Source organism: Aythya marila (assembly GCF_965140915.1).
Source record: "Aythya marila genome assembly, chromosome: 4".
Classification (NCBI taxonomy): domain Eukaryota; kingdom Metazoa; phylum Chordata; class Aves; order Anseriformes; family Anatidae; genus Aythya; species Aythya marila.
In genome coordinates, this window is record NC_139045.1 from 47,986,604 (window position 1) to 48,008,410 (window position 21,807).

General features: G+C 37.2%; 1 protein-coding gene across 1 annotated transcript in view; it reads right to left on the reverse strand.

Annotated features, from left to right (window-relative positions):
* Positions 1-18,229, reverse strand: part of TRMT9B (tRNA methyltransferase 9B (putative)) — a 112,612-nt gene extending 94,383 nt beyond the window's left edge. The window contains exon 1 of the mRNA XM_082758704.1: positions 18,100-18,229. The gene's annotated coding sequence lies outside the window, so the exon portion shown is untranslated. The remainder of the gene's footprint in view (positions 1-18,099) is intronic.
* Positions 18,230-21,807: the final 3,578 nt, after the last annotated feature.

Sequence of the window (21,807 nt, forward strand, 5' to 3'; positions counted from 1 at the left end):
CTCTACGTACATACCACATGCTAAGAGGAACTGTATGGGACCTAACTTAGGCACAAAGTGCTCTGCAACAACATGCTATGCCACAATCCATAATGTGGCCTATTAAGAAATCTGTTATAAGGCAAAAACACGTATTGTAGAATGGTGACCAAGAAGGTTAAGAAACACGGAGAGACAGATTTTTTTCATAATTACTTTAACTTGAAAAGGTGCAAAGATATCATCAGAGAAAAAAAATGATTACTGTACCAGTAATTCCCCCACGTTTTTTACTCCAAGTTCATTCATGTTTTAGTCCTGACACAAAGGAAGAGGTAGTAAAAAAAATCATGAGGAGGAAATCAACAGCTGCAACAGCCCCTAAGCCCACAAAGCTGGTGGTAGGGAAGGGGCATAGCAGCACAAGCCAGACAGCGACAGCAAGATTTTAAATACGCTATTCAGAAATATAATGTCATTTTACTTTCTGATTTATTTTTTTTTACACTTAGCTTTACTTTCAAACCAATTTCTGTAAATTCATTATTAAGAAACTCTGTGCAACACGGAATTTAAATCATAAGCCCTCTGGCCTTCCAAATACAGGTAAGATAAGATGCTGTCATGGAGTAACTCTTCACTATACATAACTGTCATTACATTTAGTGCTACATACGTAATCTGCAAAGGAATGTTTATGAGTTGAACAGAAACAAAGGTAGGTTTGGCAAAGGTAGAATTTAATTAGAAGTCAAGCTTTGAAGGGAATATAAATTCTCCTTGCCATTACTAGATTGCCAAGTAAAAGGCATGTCTACTATGCAGGGAAGTGGTGGGAGCTGGGGGCATTATAGCCCACTTAGCCACTCTGGTTTATCTGTACACAGATCAAGAAAGTTACATTATAACGCACAATGATCTCTCTACATATACTGAAGTTTATTTCTGACAGGGTGAATTAAACCTCTTGAGCATCTCTGCTGCCACAGCTGGAGCACTTCAGATCATGAACTGTTTTATTTCAAGCTAATTTAGGTACTATACACTACATTGCCTTCTGGCATACTTTATAAAGCAGATAATAATAACAGTCATACACCCTCAGCCTATGCACAGCACTTAGTGAAAATGTCAGCAGTTAGTTACTATAGATACAGAAAGCAAACTCTTTCACATGTGAAAAGTGTTCAAGTCGCAGCCCACAGCAGTAAAGTTGTTATGTGGTTTACCTACAGGATACTTTACTGGTGTGATTAAGCAGTGCAAATCACACTCAGCATTAGCACAGGTTCATCTAACACAGAATCATGCTCATGTCCAGGACTGCCCCAACCCAGGTGCAGCACCTTGCACTTAGACTTGCTGAACCTCATTAGGTTCACATGGGCCCACTTCTCAAGCTTGGCCAGGTCCCTTTGGACGGCATCCCTTCCTTCTGCACCACTCAGCTGGGTGTCACCTGCAAACTTACTGACCAAAACATATCCTCACAGCAGAACCCCTGCATTGCATTCCTTCAGAGTATCTGATGGATGTCAGTGTCACATGAACACTAGTAATTTATCACAACTAAACATATTCCCAACATCCCTTCCTGTCCCTCTGTTGGTGACTGATTCAAACAAAGGCCATATAGTGGAGCTGAATGCCATATGACAGCTCTTTAGGTCACCTCTTTGCAAAAGGCAGCTCTATCTTTGGCCACTACATGAGGGAATGCCTGGAAAGGACTTCTGTTATGGTTCTACAGGACCTTTTAGGACTTTATAATGTGTTTTTACATCACGTCCACTCTGTATCACCCGAGAAAGGATTTCACAGGCACTATCATAAAATATAAAGCTGTCTTTACAGCTCTTTATAACATCTTGTGGGTTTGTACCTAATTTCCCTCCACTGTTCTTCTAATAAGGGAAACATGTGTCTTGGAAACTCTGCCAAAGCACATTTCTTTAGAAAGAGCCCAAAGTAATTTATAGTGTATGCAACACATGTTGAATGTTTCTTATGCCAAGGCAAGATAGTTGTACTTAAAGGATGTGACAATTGCTTAACTTCACAAGCATCAGTACAGGCCAACTGAATAGCAAAGACATTTTAGGTTTGTAGTATTTAACTCTCCAGGTATGAACATAGTCAGCAGACCCAGATTTGAACATTTTAACTTAAACATATCTACTTACAATTCTGCACATTTCACTACTTATTTTCCACACTTTTACTACTTATAATTCCACACATACCAAACAGGTCATCCAAATGAAAACTCCTATTACTCTTCACTAATTATTAAGTTTCCAAGTGACCACAGTATTTCACCATAAAAAAAAACAGTACTAATGAATTCTCTCAGGTTAAAATATGTTTTATATGTGGAAGTATATCAGTTTATTGTCATATAGATTTTTTTTTCCAAATTACACAGTAACTCCTGATATTTCATACATCATTCTCTCTTTTGAACTTTACAGAGCTTCTTCAGAAATAGTTTTGTGATTGTATTTGTTGTCTGTTGAAGACATTGTCCAGTTTTTAATAGATGGACTGAGATAGCGTTGACAACATGACATCTGAAATTAGCAAAGAATTGTAAATCTGAACTACATTATGAAAGACATGGGAGTTGCAGATATAGGAAGTATGGATAAGCTGGGCAAATAATTAATAATTAAATAGGAGAATAATGAAATTGTCCTCAGGGACTCAGACTATTTAGCTGTCAGTGAAACTTATGGTACTAACGGAGACATCACTACCAATGAAATTATCTGATCATTTTTGATTAATCAGACAGAGCATCACTAAACTGCTGAAATAAAAAGTGAATAGATCTTAAAATTGATATTAAAAAGTTATGCCTGCTATGCGGTATGCCTGTCACACAGCATTCTAAGTGTTTTCTGTAATAGGCAGGAAAATTCAGTTTAATTTAGTAGGGTAGCATGCCCTGAGGGGAGCAAAAGTATTTTCAACAAAGAGAAAACAGCTGCAAAGACACTTATTTATAGAGGCATGTGAGAAACAGACTCATGTGCTCATGAAGTTAAAAAGGAATAACATTCTTTCCTGATGAATTAACAAAGTTACCATGTATCAAGATTTAATTAATCTCAGTTTTAGGATTTCTTATTTTTATATATATATATATATATATTTTTTTTTTTTTTTTTTACTTCTGTATGTCAACTTTCTCAGTGCTGTAACACAATTCAGGCTTGAGAAGCAGTCAGCTGCTTTTTGCATTTCCAGGACAAGTAAACTAAGTTTCATTAACAAGGAGACTTTCTTTGGTGTAGCACTTTTCAATCAAATGTTACAAAGGTTATCGTTAGAATAATCTAGGCTGTCAGAGGAATGAAAATCAACAAATTGCTTTTTTTTTATTTATTTTTCTTATGTAAGTATGATGGCTGAGATCCAGTTCTCCAACTCTGAAAGCTACTCCAAGTCAACAAAGCAGTAGACAGGAGAAGTTACAACAAACTACAAATATAAATTCTTATTGATGCTTTTTCTGCCTCACAAGAAGGTTCTGGTTTAAAATTTTTTCACCAAAATTACTGCAGAAAACGACTTGTGAAACTAGAATATGAATGAAACATGCTTTTTCCTTTGACCTTTTTGGACATCAAATATGCTGTCAGAAGGCAACTGACTAAGCAACTAGTAGGGTCAGAAATGTTTGCAGAGAGAACATTAAGAATTGTAGGCAGGAAAATAAGAATTCAGTAAAAAGAAGATTAATAATTCTTAGTCTCAAAAAACATTTATTTTCATATGTTTTTGGACTTTGGCTAAGGGATGTTTCTCAAGGAAACTGCAACCCTCATACTGGTATATTTAAAACTCAAAAGTTGAACTCCAGCTCAGTGCCTTGCACTGATACAGACGCTGAGCCTGAAAAGGGGCATCTGTCCCCCATGACTGTATAGCAGAGAGTTACTGGATATGAACTCCCACTCATCTTCCAAGTTTAACAATGAATTCAAACTGACTCTTATGCAATCACTAAAAGCTCTTTTAGTCGTGTTTTTTCAGCCATATTTTAGTTATGCTACAGCATTGGTGAACACAAATCACTCGACAGGTAAATAAGGTGAGGTTTGTTGGACAAGTACTACTTCTGCAAGACCACCTGATGTAGCTGGGAAAAAAGAGCACACAATTATTTGTTCAGCTTTAGAATAGAAACAAACTTCAGGATTTGAACAAATTGTTCCCAGTTTATCTTACTTTGGTTTATTCATTTTATTTTATTATATTTGTTTTAATTAGGTGATTTGAAAGAAAAAGAAGTTCCCCTTTGGCAAGGCAGAGCCATTGTCGTTAATAGGGCAAAGAATGACACAGAGACAGTACTGCTACTGGTAATATAGCTGTTCTTGTGAAAGACTGTGATGATGTCAAAATGATTAAAGATCTTAAAAAAAATAATAAAGCATTATTATTATATGCATGGAATTCAAATGTCATCAGGGGAAAAAAAAAGGAAAAAAGATTACTGATTCCAAACAAAAAACAAATACTACCAAGAGAAATAATTTTCTTGATAATTCCAGATGAAAAAGTGATACACTAATACTAAAGAACTGTACAATAGTCAAGCCCTGAAACCACTCAGTAAATCAGTCAACAGTTTGACAGATAGCATCAGGAAGTATTTGTAAAAAGTTCCTCCACCCCAAGACTCAGTCTGAGATAATAAAAAATGTCTGCAAGCTTTATTTGTTGTAAATATGATTAAATCTCAAATTGTTCAAACTTTTTATACATTTTAACTTTACAACTTGTAATCTTATTTTCTTACTTATTTTTCCCAGACTTCAGTAGTAGATTGTATAGCCAACTAAAGGACCAGGCACGTGAAGAAAAGTGTGCAGTAAGGGACATAAGTAATTCATGAGGTAATCTCTGATCCTCTCCTCAATTAGCATCAGAGTGATATTTCTATTAGAATACTGTTTCAGAAAGCAGCATTCTTCATATGAAAAATTCTTGCTCTAACTTCCATGAGTTTTAATGAGTTTTTGGAAGAGGTGTCCATTGCAATGCCAAGAATTGAATCTCATGTCAAGATTTATTTTTTTTTTTTGCCTCTCAAGGCATTGCACTGGAATACCGATTAGACATTGTTCTTCCTGTCCTAACAAGTCACACTGTGGCAGGTTTTTTCCATCCAAGAGTGGGGGCAAAAAACCTCCTGTGCTTCACAAATTATTTACTAAGTATATTTGAGATGAAAGGTACATACAAAATGCAAGATGAATATACATCTCAAAGGAATAATAAAAAGAAGTGCAACTTCAAGACAGTAACGTCAAGAGTTTCCAGTATGTACTGATATGATACAAGCATAACCAAAGTCCTAGCAATGTCTTCAAAGACTTAGGTCATACCAACACAATTCCAGAAAGTCCTTTTGCCCTATTGCCGAAAGGTGTACAATGGGATTCTTCACAGCAAATAATGAGTTGAACAGGGAGATTTCTTATTTGAAGGAATGTGCCTCAGATATTTTGAGATATGGAGATTTATGATCCAAACATTATCAAAGTCAACAGAAATCTCTCTGGTCTTTTTATAAGAACCATTCTACCTATTATGTGATATAATTTAAATACATTTTGAAACAGATATCCTGCATGGTAAATATTACTTTTATTACTTTGTAAAGGCAGAATTGTTTAATGTTGCTCTTCCCAGTGTTATGAAGAAGGAATATGCTAATGCCATTTGACATCTTCTGGTTTTGAAAACACTTAGTACTAACAAGTGCTGTGCTAAAGCAGCAAGCAACAGCAAAACAGCACAAAAATCAGGAAGGACACTTGCCAAACATCTCACTTTGTTTCCACCGTGTACTCATCTTATAATGCAAACTGTGACTGCAGATATATTTTGTTGTCATAAACAACTTTCATTTAATTGACATGAAAATTTTTCTGTGATTATTCTCTTCCCACAGAGCTTCTCTGACAGCCATTGGTCTAGTACTAAAATTATTCCACTGAAACCACATTATCGAGGCATAAGCAAAAGGGCCAGAACGTGTACCTTTGCACAGAGGCTTTGGACTTCTGGATAATGCATTCTAGCTTTCTACAGCCCTTAGGGAAATCTGTGAATAGGCTTTTTTTTATATGGGAAGCCACTGCACAAAGGAGCTCACTCAGTGAGCCAAAACTTACGAGCTCCTACATCTGAGGATGTAGGATCATCCTACATCTGAATGCTTTTTGAGAATACCTAGCTCTAGGCTTTACTCATATGAGCAAAGCTAATATTAAATTAGATAAAATAGCTTTGCTCATTTACTTTGCCTTCTTTGAGGGATAGCTTAACTATGATAACTATTTTATCGTGATAAAATATGTTTATGCTTTATAGATTATATATTAATAAGATTTCTTACTACAAGTATAGAATACATATTCATATTATTTAAACACTACACAAATCAGATTATTTCCCTTACTGAAAGCAGGTTAGATGTACTGTAAGGTTTTCATAAAACACCAGGGATATACCTCAACATCTTAATTCTTCTCTTTATTCTCTTCCAATTCTTCTCTGAAATGCTCTTGCATAATATTCTTCTACTTGCCATCATTCTTTTTTTTTTTTTCTTAATTATACATTTTCAGCTTGTACATCTCTGTGTAATTGACATACTGGTTGCTAATACATACTTACTAATTTGGCAGGGATGGACAGAGTTGCATTTTATAAGCTCCTTGAAAGCTGTGGGGTTTTGATGACCCAGTCATTCATCAAAGACCTATACTTCTTTTGGCATCAGCTCTAATCATAACTTGCTGGATAGGTTTCCAACAGGCAGAATGAATTCACATTGCAGAGATCACCCTGAAATTTGCACTTAGTAGTTTCCATATAATACATGCTGGAGTAGACATTAGTAGACATGTGGTGAAAATAGCTTACTCATTTGGCACTAAAAGATATGATAACACCATTCATCAGAAAAACGTACAGATGGCTTTGGATTGTCTCGGCAAGGGTTCATATTCTGTATTCTTTCCTTCAGGAAGAGTTGTCTTGATTGTTTTTCATGGTGATTCACCTGATGCTGCCTAGTGGGCAACTACAGTGCTAAAAGCCTAGCGAGGACAGTGAATAAAGCTTAGCAAGCATTCCATTACTTCTCTGATGTCCAAGTTTTTACTTTGAGTTAAGGCTAACACATTTCCAAATATATTCTTGCCTATTCTTCCTTTCCTGAGACCTCTGTGACATCTTTTGATCTACTGTCATCTGGAAACATTTTATGCTTCTGTTTGAACATCAGTTCACGAATCTCTTTTGAAAGAAGGATCATTCTGAAAGCAATCCTTGAATTCACTATATCCAGTCTCTGGCTTTGTGTATGTTCGGTATGTGATCTGTAAGACTGACTGACTGACAAATTCTACTTAATTAGTACTCACCACATTTAGCCAGGCTTCTTCAGCACTTCAAGCAATGTTCTACTAACGTATTATCTTTCTTGCTTTTCTAATTATAAATACCTGAAGATTTGCATGAGTCAAAGAGAATTATTCAATAGTATTATGTATCTCACCAAGTTTAAAGTTTCAAGCCTGCAATGAAAAAGGAATGTGATATAAACTGTAAAAAAAAACTAAGCATGAGGTAAGAAAGAATGGATGTGCAAGAATATTATGGAATATAGTTTTCATTCCAGATGTTACCTCGGAAGAAAAACAGTCTTTGAAAGATTATTACCCATTAAAAAAAAATCTACCACACCATACAAATAAATGTCCTATTTAAGAGGTATTCACTTCAAAAGTGGCATTGGAGAAATTCTACAAACAAACAAACACATTTACAGAGACTTTTTCCCAGTGAGTTCCACCAAGAGACTTCCTCCATAAAACAGAGATACTTGCAAACAAAAATATTTTAATACACTACATCTCCAAGTTATGCAGCAAATACAAGATGTAGCTGTACCTACTAACGACCCCTCCAATGTAGTATTGCTTATCAAACATACATAACCACAATGTATTTGTTATGGTTAAGACAAACTGAGCCACAAAAATGGCTTGTCCCATACAGGATAGGAGACCTACAGGAAAGGCAGGAATAAAACCATTTTCTTGTAGGCCCCCGTTTTAACCGTATCATCCCACATAGGAATTCCCTGCAGTAATTTGTTCTGATACAGATCTTTTTTTCTTTTCCAAAAGAAGCTCTGAAGTGAGACCAACACTCCTCTCTGATTTTTTTTTTTTTTTTTTTTTTTTTTTTAAGTGTTTTCATATTTATGCTGGCCTGAATGTGAACAGAAGTTGCCCTATAAGTTTTAGAAATACTTGGCTAGACACCAAACACTGCACTTACATAAGGCCATACAATCACCTGACACTTGTAGCTGCCTTGCCTATTCTCCAAGAATTTTAATCCTCTTTTCTTGAAACTATCCCTTTAGTGAGCAAATATTTTTAATCTCTTATTTAAATGGTTATTTTGGAAACAAATTGTTTGATTTATCAAACAAGATAATATTTTCCACTCCCAAACATCAGAAGTCAAAAGAAATTTATTTGTACAGCAAAGTACAAAGTGCAGCTTGTCACATAAGAGGGCCCATTCCTCAAGTGAGCACTCCCAGGCTGCTTCTACGCATTTAAAAGCCTTTCTACAGAATAATAATGAAGCTTCACAGCTCTTCCTTACTGCCAAACAGATGGATCATCATGCCAGCGAGTAATGCACATAGTTGGTGCACAGCAATTACTACACCATGCAAAAAGCAGATAGATGCTTGATGTTTGGAGGTAGCAGTAATGTGAACTTCCCATTATCACAGGTTTCGCTTTTATAACATGCTTAAATATACAACTAGCCTATTCAATTTGCTTTAGTTCATATTTTGTAGCAGATAGAAAATTAAATGGTTCAAATCCCTACCCTCCTGAAGTAAATGGAAGTTTTAACTACAGACTTCAAAGAAACAAAAATCTGTCTCATCGGTACTCAAAATTGTTCTATTCACTGACTACACAACTGGAGCTATTTATTAATAATGATTTTTGGTGTCTGTTTTTTTTGCATGTGTAATTTACACTTACAACCCTTGTAATAATTAAGGGTCACTAATGTGACAACAGAGTATATTAAGAAGGCTCTGAACCACAAACTGCAGGAGGCCAGAACAATACACTACAGAATTACCACTTTGTGTGCAGTCTTCCGCTTTAAAAACGATTACTGCATGCTCCTCTTACAACAACAGAATTGTTGAGATTGGAAGGTGCCACTGGAGGTCTCTGGTCCTCCCCCTGCTCAAAGCATCAGCTACATCAGGTTGCTCAGGGCCATGCCCTCTCAGGTTTTTATTAGTTTCAAGGATGGAGACTATACAACCTCTCTGGGCAACCTGTCCCAAGGTATGAGCACCCTTACAAGTAAAAGATTTTTCTTATATTTAAGTATTTCAGTTTGTGCCTATTGCCTCTTGTCCTGTCACTTCTTTGCAGTGCTGTTACATGCATTGTGGGAATATCTGGAGATCTCCACTGTTGCAAATCCACCAGTGTAACTCTACTTCAGCTGTACAGAAGATCATTCAAAACATCATTCACTATCAATCACTAGCATGTCAAAGCAAATTTAAATTCCTACTATACTCCTACATAAGCACTTCCTACTACTAATTGTGCAAGCATTTTTTTTTTTTCTCTCAAAACCAGCATTATTGTCTCTATACCTTTTGAGGTTCCAGAAAGGGCTTGTCATACAGAAGGGATGGAGGCTGAGTGAGGAAATTAGCTATGCACAGAAAGCAAGTGCAAATTTTTTAGAAAAAGTTTTATTTGTGTAGCAGCATGATCCATTAAGTAGGATGAAAACAGATAAAAGTATGAAATTAGTGTTTGGGAAGTCACAGATGAGTCTTCTAGCAACTATTGGTTTGTGCTCTCCGACACTTTCCTGCCTTATCATCAGCAAAGCAGCAAGAGGAGGGGGCAGCACGGTGCACACAGTCTTGCAACTCCAGCACAGATCACAGAACCATAGAATCATCTAGGTTGGAAAAGTCCTTCAAGACCACCAAGTCCAACCTGACCTACCAAGTCCCATCACTAAACTGTGTCCTTTAGTGCAATGTCCACAGCTTTCTTTAACACCTGCAGGGATGGGGACTCCGGCACTTCCCTGAGCAGCCCATTCCAATGCTTGACCACCCTCTCCGTGAAGAAATTCTTCTTAATGCCCAATCTAAACCTCCCCTGGCACAACTTGAGGTTGTTTGCTTGTTTCCTATCACTTGTCACCAGAGGAAGGAAACTGACACCCACTTTGCTGCAACCTCCTTTCAGGGAGTTGTAGAGAGCGGGGAGGTCTCCCCCCAGCCTCCTCTTCTCCAGACCAAACAACCCCAGTTCCCTCAGCCACTCCCCATAACTCATTTTCAATTCCCTTTACCAGCTTCATTGCTCTTCTCTGCATGCACTCGAGCAACTCAGTATCCTGTAGCGATGGGCCCCAAACTGAACACAGTAGTCAAGGTGTGGTCTCACCAGTGGATGAACAACAGGACAATCTCTTACCCAGTCCTGCTGGCCACACTCCTGCTGATGCAGGCCAGGATGCTGTCAGCCATCCTGACCACCTGGCCACTGCTGGCTTACATTCAGCTGCCTGCTGACCAGCACCCCCAGGTCCTTTTCTGCTGGGCAGCTTTCCAGCCACTTTTTCCCAAGCCTACATTGCTGCATGGGGTTCTCATGACCCAAGTGACAGCAACTGCTCCTAGCAGGCTCATACATATCCTTGGCATCTGCTTACTTTGCCTATGCCCAAAGACAGCCTTCAGTGGCAATTTCTCTAGTATAAAACCCACTGGGAGTTTGTGGCTCTACCAGGCACTGCCTTGTTCTAGCACTGGTGCAGATATACCAGCTGAGGTAAGAGGAAAGCAAAAAGATCTAAACAAAGCAAAGGGACTCCTGTTGCTACCTCATTCCATGTGTTCCCAACACAACACTACTGTAGGCTCCCAAAGGATGGAACATGTAAGGACAAAAGTCAATCACTAAAAAGCAAGTACAACCCCAGGTACGCTCCTCTGGATGAGCGCAGAAGTATCTATACTCTTGTCTATTGGCTGACATGTCCACACCAACACACCTTTGGTGACCCACAACTCAGCTGCCTTCCATGGGGATTATGCAGCTTAAGAAGGGGAACGATCCTGTGGTACCCATGAAATTCAAACTCTGACAACAGACCAAAAGGAATGAACTTATAGCTGCAGTTACTTGTTAAAATTTGTGATGGAATGAAAGGTTTAAAATTATTTTCCCCGTTATTAAATTATTTTTTGTTATTTTCAATAACTACACTGTTCCACTGAAAACCAAATCCCATCAATAAAAAATGCAGTTGTTAAGAAAATTACTATTGAACTTATGGTAAATTATTTGAATTGTTGGCAGTAGTCTCCATATTTGTTTTTATCTTCATTTTCCTAAAAGTGCAGTTCTTTTACATCCAAACATATATTGCTTATGGGATGCATTAAGTATGATAGGAAGTAATTAGAAAACTGCTTAAGATCTTAGACCATCAGTTTCATGAAAATAGAGCTGACTTCAGTTCCTTGCTTGAAAGAGTTTTTGACATATAATGCAGTTTGTTAAATGTCAGTTTTCTAATGGGAAAACTAAATTTTAAACTATATTTTGATTTCTTCATCTCAACTGAAACGTCATTTCAAACTAATTTATTAAACGTTGAATGTATGCATCTCCATGTCAGCACAGTTACTAATTTAAATTGGAATTCAAACCTCCATTCCTTCTAAGAGCCAAGTCTGCAGGAAAACATCTGCCTGGAGATCTGTGAATTTTCCTCAGCATCGTGGGAAGTAATTTCTGGCCAGAGAATGCAGCCTGTACAGCAGAATGGGCACATCGAGCCCCTCTAAAATTCCCATGTGGTACTGACCCAAAATGGAAAATGCTGAGAGATAAATTTACAGGAAAATAAAGTATGATTGTTAAAAAAAAAAAAAAGAAAAAATATATCCAATTTTATGGATAGGTGTGTGTCCATTTGTATCCATCTTCACTGAGTGGGGAAAAATTAAAAGAAAAAAAAAAACTTTTATTTTCACTTAGGACTACCTGCCACCTTCCATCAATTTATTTCTATCACAAAATTTGCTTCACAATTTTAGCTGCTCTTGAACATCTTCAGAGACTTCGGCCTGCTCCCAACTCAAAGGTGTAAGCAGAATTTAGTAGTTCCACTACAGCACCGTGTTTCTACTATAGTAGAAACAGCAGTTTCTCAAAGCAATACGTAAGATTTGATAGAGCAGTGCTGGCAGTTTACAGTATGGAGTAAAGCAGAAATACAGGCATGCACGGTAATGCTTAGAAATGAAACTAATGCTGATTTCTTTGGAGGGAAGCTCAAACATGTTATAAACAGTTTTAAAGACCTATTTATTTCCTTTAGCATGTATTAAGCTGCAGTGATCCTGACCAGATGACCACTGTGCAGTGAGGAGCTGGCGATTCGCACAGCAGTTCCCCTGTGCTGCAGTCTGGCCTTCAGGCCTGTGCTGTGCTGCACGTATGCCTTGGCCGCGGGACAAGCTTAGCCAGCTCACTGCAACAGGCAGCTCCCACTGGTACCAGCGATTACACCACCTGTGTGGCCTTGCCTTTATCTAAAAGTGCAGCAAGGCACTCTCATGCGAACATCCTTCCTGCTTGACAGTAGAAATGATTAATTGAGCTGTTTACATGTAAGAAAAGCCCATAATAGCTCAAATGACCAAAATGAGCTAACTTTTTCTGAGACAGGACCCGTGCAGCACATTGATCACAGGGAAGATAAACTAGTGAAATTTTTGGAATGCGGAAAAGCACACTACCACTTTTACAGACAGAATTAGGAACAGGGACAAAAGTAGTGATTTTTTTTTTTTTTTTTAAACATTCAGTAATATGCATTACTCTTTATTTAAAACTACCTCTACGTGTTTCAGCAAACACCAAGCCTTACAAAAGCTAATGCAAAACTGTTTTTAAAAGGGCTGCGAATACTTTGTTCACAGGTGTGTATATACGTATTCACAATTAAATATTTAATTTTAGTGGTTATGCTAATGATATAGGAATTGTAGGAATGAAGCATGCAGTAGAAACAACAGTGGAGCCTAAGGTAAAACCCAGTATTCTGGAAAACAAACTTTTCAAACAAATCAACTGACTAGACAGTCTAGACAATGACATTGTACAAATGCTTATTAAAAACAATGAGCAATCATTCTGTAGTCATTATTTATTACATGAAGCGAGATTTTTAAAAATAGTCATTCTGGTGAGAAACTGTGATTTGCAGTAAGAACTGATAAAAGCATCGTGACTTTGTATTGAGATCTGTGGAAATCTATCATCAGCTTAAAATGAAGAATTATCACGACTGGAGACCTGCTTCAGATTTACTACAGCACATTTTTATTCATATTCCTCTGTTTGGAGCAGGAGAGGAAGGATCAGAAATTCCTTCCCCATTCCGCTGTGCTCCCAAAACTCTGTGGACACAGGGAAATCTGAGCTTTGGTACAATCTGAATACAGCCTGTATTTTGCTTCAGGTGACACCAGTAAGTGGGGAAGTATCCACTTTATGCCATCTGGAAAGAGGTGATTTCAGTGAGAAGAGGCCACCTCAGACCCACTGGTATATTTAGGAAATCCTTTTATCATGTAACACAAAACACAACTATCTTTCCCTTTTGCTTCCATCCCCTTCCCAATAAGATTTATTCTACCTAAACTTCACTCTTAAAATACCTGATATTTCTCTCAAAACCTAAGCTTTTTTTCCAGTAAGAAAGCCATCCAGATAAAAGACAGCAGGTTACCGCCTTCTCTGCTCACATTTCACCACTCTTGACATGCCAACTCTGATATACTGTTATACATCAGCATAAAGCTTTTTCAGAAACCTTTCGTTCTGATGTGTTATGGTTTACATAACCAAAATGATCTACCTAATTCAGGTATTCTGCCTGAGATAAGAATCAGCCCTAGAATCAGCATAAGCTGCTTTTGTGCCTGGAATCAATTAATGACCTGACTATTAATTTTGTTAACAATGCAGAACTTATGAATTCTGAAAGTCTGTTAGGCCCCAGGCATTAGAAATGTATATATCAGAGTATTCTGTTCACAACTTTTATCAAGGTGATAATGGCATCACCTCAGAAAATATTTTAAAATAAATATTTAAATAAAGAAAATGTTGCACCTTTTATTTATACAATTAAGAATTAGTACTTACATCTAGTCTACATAGTTGACGTTTGGCTTAGATTTGTGGCTGTGTGTTAAAGCAGTACCAGTGGGAAGAAGAAATATTACAGGAATGATGAAAGTTGACACAGTGCACCCTACATCAAGTCTTCACAACTGAGAGCCGCAAAACACAACCCAGTACTTCATAATAAGTACTTCATAATAAGATGACACTGCAATGTGTCACAAAGGAAAATGATGACAACAGCTTGTCAGGTTTTCACCTCTTCAGTGAGAACAGGAACAAACTGGACATGAGGTAGTGCACTCAGGTGATCTAACACCACCCGCCCTAGCTGGCTTAGTCTCTCCCTCAGCTGAGGAATCAGAGCATGCAGTAAGATCCTGCGTCAGCACAGTTCCGCTGCCAGACGTGAGATTCTACCTTTTAATGCATATGCCAGCAGTTCAAATCAAATGTTATTGCTAAATTTACTGTGTAGCATCAAAAATAAAAATCAGCTGATCTCTACAAACTTCAGTTTATCCATTTATGAAACGTACAACAATTGGTAACTTACCTAAGTGCTGAGAAAACTAATGTGCTTTTTGATATTCTAATAAAGAATCTAATGTAGAACAAGGAACAGATTCAATGATCAAATGCGAGAACTTGGCTGTATTTAACTGCTTTAATTGAAAACAGTTTTTACAGGAGGACTGAAACCTCAGTCCTGTTCCTACATTCATCACTACGGTACTATATTTATGTATTGTCAATTCCTTGTTGTCTAGGCATCAACCATAGTACATTTTAAATGAGATGGAAAATTCTTTTATTTTCTGTGTATCCTGGTCCTCAGAAGGCATAGAGAGAACACCAGTGTGCTACAATTAAGTCTTACAAAGACTGCCTTGTTTAAACCATCACTACCTGAGATATTTCTATGCCACTTTGCCATCTAAGCCCTTGCTCCTCGCTCTCCTGCTGGCATGCACTAATAGTCTAGCATATAGTTAGTTTGCATACTACGTGTTTTTGCATTTCCTGAATTATCCCACTATTTCCAGATAACTGAAACCTGAATATATTTGCTATTAAACATGTAGTTAATTTAATGAAACCAGAATGACAATATTTACGTGAGTTAGAGACATTAAATACTATTAGCCAGATATTACCCTTCTTATGACCTACAGCAAAGATAACCTGATTGAATGCCATATTAGGAGAGGTACATTAGAAATACTGAGTGATGGAAGAGCTGCATAGATATTTGGTTTTAAATTGCTTCAATAGGCAAAACGAGTATCTCATCTCTCATTCAAAAATACACAACTATTCATATCTTGGGGATACTGTTTTAATTCAGTTACTTTAACACACAATTAATTCCATGAAATATAAGCCAAGTAACTAACTGGCATTCAAATATTTTCAAAAGGATTTGAAGATCCTTCTTAATTACCATTTGCATAGACACATTGCTGCTAATTACTGTTGCCTGGATAGAGTGTGAGACCTTCTTTAAAATCCATATATACAAGGATGAAAAAGATTCTGAAAATCATTTTTCATTCAGGCAGTACTTACCTGTGCAAACTGATCTGAACTTCCCATGTGTCAACTAAAAGTACTTAAATGATCCAAGCTTTTCTGACTGGACTCCCAAAACTTTAGAAGAATAAGAATATAACTTTTAAAATTCCTATTAAAAAAAAACAAAAACAAAAACACACCTTTCTCGCTTTCTCTCCTTTTCTCCATTCATATATGGCATATAAAATCAACTGTCCAAAAGAAACATTGCAAAAGCACACAAAGAAAACAGAAATTTTACTTCTGCAGGGGAGCAGGGAGAAAAACCACAGTCCTGTTCAATTTTAGGCATTTGAAAACCTGTAATATAACTCTTCATTCTTTTTACTGCTGCACTTCTCTCCTTTATGATCTAGTACTCTGCTGAAAAAAAAAAAACACTAATGATCTCTGAATTCCAACCTGCCACCAGCTGTCTTTGGCAGAAGTGATATAAAAGTGCACTTTCCCTGCATTGTGCTTGTAGGAAAAGGCTGAAAAGATGTGGGTGTGATAACCCAGCTTACAGTGCACAGTGTGCTGTATGATGCTTCTCATCTTCGAGAAGGAAGGAGGACATAAGTAATAGCAAAGGGCTACAAGCCAAAGTAGAAAGGGGATATTGAACAACCAAAATAAACTACAAAATTCATCTTGCCATTAAGAGGTAAACTGCTGCCAGTTAGGCCATTTAATTGAATAAATGTATTCTGCCACTATAATTAAGGTCAAAGTAATCCCTTTTCATCCAGCTCATTTTCTTCACATAACACTACATTTAGTAACAACTACTGCTCATAGTCTTTGAAGAGGATTCACATATTGTCTGTTCTCATTGACCGGAAATAGTTGCCCAGTGTTACAAAACCTCTGAAGGAGGGGCACTCATTAGATAAAGAAAAAGCAGATATACATGCAAATTCTATAAACTTCTATGCTTGAGAAATACCTGTCAAGGAGCAATTGCTCCTCTGATCCTAAAGAGTTAATCTAAGAAGAGTAAGTAAATCCAAGTTTTGTAACTGTGTCAACTCCTTTTCAGTTTTTCAGACTAGTAGCTTTATCATTAAACACCTGGAAACTCAATAACTTTTGTAGTACTAGGAGCACTGATGTACACTGTCTGATTGTAGGCACAGGTATTGACAGTCCAAGTTGATAGTATTATACCTCATTCCAGCCTGAATACAGTAGTAACAAATCAAAAATGTGTTGTTTTTTTTTTCACCACTTACTACTGTGAGTAGGTTGCAAAGTATTTTCTGATTTCTATTGTAGTATATAATAACATTGATTTTAGGAATTTTTTAGATTAACTGACGAACTCTGAGTTTAATTCCATATTTATTATTGACTACCCAAAAATGAAAGATTATTTTCTAGAGCTGGTTATCAAGTATATCAACCTTTCTTCTTTCCTTTAAGATTTTTTTTTTTTTTTTTTTTACCATATTGGCTTATTTTTAATGCAAATATGATATAATGACTAAGTTGTTTTTTCTTTAATTGTGTAAGAATGAACAGCAATAATCATTAGAAATTAAAACAGTACTCTCCTATTTGAGAGAATATACTCAAAAATAAATACATGCAATATAATTTATCTCATGGGATGATCATAAGTAGATGCAAAACACCCATCTTGATACCAAGGGATATTACAGAGAGAGAACAAGGAACATATTAGAGTATTTAAACAGACACCAGAATAAACTGTTGTTTAAGTATCAAATTGTAGTACAGAACAAAAAATCCTAATCGTTATCTACAGCTTTGCTCTACATTCTTTTTACAAATAACCATCTTGTCCTTTTTCTTTGATGTGAACTCCTAACATCCAGAAAACAAAAAATCTATAGTATATGCAATCCAGTCATTAGCCAGCAACTTTCACCTAAAAGGAAGCACCCTGATAAACTGAAAATAAATGCCGTCTGACTTGCTTTTCTTGAACTCTCTTAGTGAGCAATTTTTATTAAATGCATTCCTTTGTTAATGTAAAACCTTTTTTAGTACTACTTTAACTATTCTGCCTTTTGCTCATTCTTTAGTTACAGTTCTGCATTACAGCAATTTAACTTCAAGAATCAATACACCTGATTATTCAATGCTCTGCATCTCTCTAAATTTAGTATTTAAAGCTATAAGTGCACTGATATTTGAATCATTGCAACATACACTGATAGGAACAAAAATAAGCTTTTCCACTGATATTTAGTTATTTTGTAAATCTGTTGATTTTGTGCGACTCTCCTACCGGACAACAATGGCAGAAGGAAGAAGTCCCATCAGTCCAAGGATTCTCTTCCTAAAGAGAAGACAAAGATGACTCACATCACATCTGGAGCTAAATTAGTTCTTTAAACTGGAGAAGCTTAAAATAAAACCTTCTTGATCACATTTAGAAGTGTGCTGTCCTGCACATTCAGCTATCTTTTGGAATGCGCAACCTTACATAATCAAATATGGGGAAAAACAAACAAACAGGAGAACAGGGCAATGAGTGACTCAGATTGGTATCTTCAGGACAGACAGTGTATTTTCACAATTCCAAAGTATATTCATCAGATTACTGAACCCCACTCATTAACAGCAGTTAATATCAATATACACATAAACTAATATATATATATAGCTGAACACATCAGTATTAAGCGTGACAACTGTATCATTTTCAAACGAGATACATTTAACACTGGTACAAGCAAAGGAATGAGTTACCTTGGCACACAAAAAGTATGCGATTGCGAACTGTTTTTCCATTTTCTCTTCCCAGCAAAGGATCTAGGAGACCACATGAGACACCCAGCTATGCTACGCAGTTATGTACGATGAGGTTTGGTACCACCCTGAGGCATCACAGCATCTAATGCTAGTCTGCAGGAGATGCAGCAGGATTGTTACAAATCCTTAGAAATTTAGGCCAAGACAGTGATGCCTCAGAGTGCTTGTAATTCACAGCCCACAGCCCTCTCTTAAAAGCATGATCCAACTACCAGCCTGTTTAAGAAATGTAGCAGGACTTGCTGTATTCTGTTAAATCATAGCCAGGGTAACAGAAGGAAGCAAGAAAACAAACACCTCATAGAGCAACCTATTGTTGTTCTGTGTCCCCGTTAAACCAAAAAGATTCAAATCAGTGTGTGGCAGAAAAGCGATCCTACCCAACAAGAGACAGGGCTACCGAAAACAAAGATGACTGCTCCGTTTCTGTTAAAGCTGTTGCTACTGTGAAGAAAATAACTCAGTCTGTAGGGACAGAAATGATGTGTGAGGATTACCTCAAGGAATACGGCATTCAGCAAGGAGTGACATCCTCATGTCTAATTCATGCTCCCAAGACAACTTAAACTCATGCAGTCACCCTTTAAGAGAAGCTGCTTGGAGAGATGATTTTTAATATTCTTGGACAGAATCAAACTGAATCTTCCCATTCACATCAGTAATCTAAAAGGTTGTTAAATAAAAGGTTTTTCGGTTCCCCCAACGTTCAGGTGCATCCTAAAAGCAATCAGGTACACCAAACTAAGAATCTCTGCATACGATTGAGTGCTTGGCATGGCCTGAAAATACTGACAGAGCAGAGCCACTTGGACACAACTGGGAGCCTGCAATGGGCTGGATGGTAAATAGGTGCTACACTGCTCAAGCTGCTGCACATGGTGCACAGAAGTAAAATCCCTACACTGCAGAGATGCATATTAAAATCAAGTCTTCTGATTTTAAGCATCTTCTGGATTAGGCAGGAGCTGTGGGAGATTTCTTATATCACGTTTTTGGACTTTGGAACCTGAATTCTTCCTACATCTCACTTTGGGTATGCAAGTCTTTCCTTGGCTTTTGCCAATAAACAGGCTTTCTCTCTGTCTTTATCTGGTGAGTATTTTAGATCCTTTAATGTTTTGACTCCCTTTTATTTTTAATGAGATCTTTATCTCTCTAACATGTAGTTAACCATTTATCCCATGTGTAGTTGCTTTTCTGTATTCACTACTGCATATGTAATTAAATAATTTAGTAAGGGACCTATTGCAGCTGTACAGAGAACCCCAGCTCCTTTCCTCAAAGGGAGTTAAGATTCCTCGACAAACCCACAGCCGAGCCACATGCAGCTCACCTTTGCTAACTTTTGAGACCAAGCTGAAAATCTTTATGGCATCTCATACCTAAAAAAGGTGTTCAAGAGCAACTTTTGTCCAACACTATTACCCAAAGGCTTCTGGATTTGTTTTCCTGCAGTAATGCTGAACATTTTTCCAATGCAAGTCTGCCTGCTGGAGCTACCTCACTAAAGCCCCCAAAAGTCTACCGAGCACAAAGAATAGACTGAAACAAAACCAACCCAACTGGACTCTGAGGTTTCATTACTCCTTAGCCACAGCAAAGTGACTCAGACATCACTGGCTAAGATCTTCAAAAGCTATGCCATTCAATACTTTTCTTTTTACAAAGATAGTCTGAGATACTCATTACCTTTTTTTTTTTTTTCTTTTTCTTAAGAAAAGGCATTAATAGTTGCTTAGAACATTTAGTTCTTAGGAACAGTAAGTTTTAAAAATAAAGTACAAATATTATTTGCCTAATCTAATTTCTCCAATGTATTTTATTTTCCCTTTGCTGCATGTATCTTGGCAAAAAAACAACAGCTGGACAGCTCACTAGCTACCTTTAAAGAAACAGAAGGGAAAACAGCCAGAAAGCCATTACACATTTCTCAAGGAATATGACTGCTTTCCCTTGGGATGTGTGCCAAGACAGGCTGTAAAAATGGGGCTCAGCTCCAGATTTCCAGTATGCAGGTATTAGTTTTTAGGTTCACTGCCTGCCACTCCCTGTTCCCTGAGCCTGGATTGCTTTTGCTTCATTTTGTTTATACTGCTGTTTATTTCTGAATGTTTTGAATCAGGATAATTTTGTATAATTTACCTGAAGCACAGTCAAATACAATTTGAAACACTATTTCTTTGTCAATTTGTGTTTAACTGGGTTGCACACAGTGTTTGTACAAGGAATTGCTTACAGAAACATCAGATCACCAACTTACAAAGCATAAGGAACTGCTACCTGACCATACAGAGGTCACAATGCTTTGTCTGAATGAGGACTACCAAGACTTGCCCAAGGAGTTTTAAAATACTACAGACAGAAGGGGAAGGACAATCCCTGGAGTTTTCCTTAGAAAGACCCAGGCAAACTGCAGGGATTGGTGGTGGTAGTGTTTTAACGTAGCGTTCATCTGGCCCTACAACAGGAAAAAACTTTTTTGTGTGTGTGTTATTTATAATCAAGCAGTGGTGGAGCTGTGTGTTATCTAAGCTCTTACATAACTATCATATCCTGATGGTAACCCAGCAAAATACTAGAAAATTGATTTTTTTCTTGTTTAGTTAAATATGCCAGGAATCAAATACTGCACCAAAACCCAAGCTTGATGAAATAACCATAGCTTAAAGATAAAAGAATGACCACACTGGGCAATACCAAGGTTCAACTAGGCCCAGTATCCTGCTTCCAACAGTGATCAAAAATGAATGTGTAAAAAATTAGGACAAGGTGAACATACAGTCAAATTTGTCCTCAATCTGTCAGGTTCCAGAGCCTTGTGTCTCAGGCATTTCCTGCTACAAAAGTGATTAATTTTACATAAGGGATTCTTTCCTATGAACTTCTCCTAACATATCTTGAGCCCAGCCCAAGCGTGCCACGCTCTGAAATTACTCGATATCCAGAGGCTTCCCTACCTCCATATGCCCACAGCATACCACTGCCATAGTTAAGAACATATTTGAAGTCTTTATCTTTAATCTAATGAAATGCTTCAGTGTCTTTCTACAACCACACAGAGCATACATTAAAAAAAAAACACATTGTCTAAACCTACAGTATTTTTGGATGCCTGAAGTCCTGAGTTTCCAAGAGAAACAAGGACAGCTATGAACGTGGAGAACAGCACGTGTCACAAGCA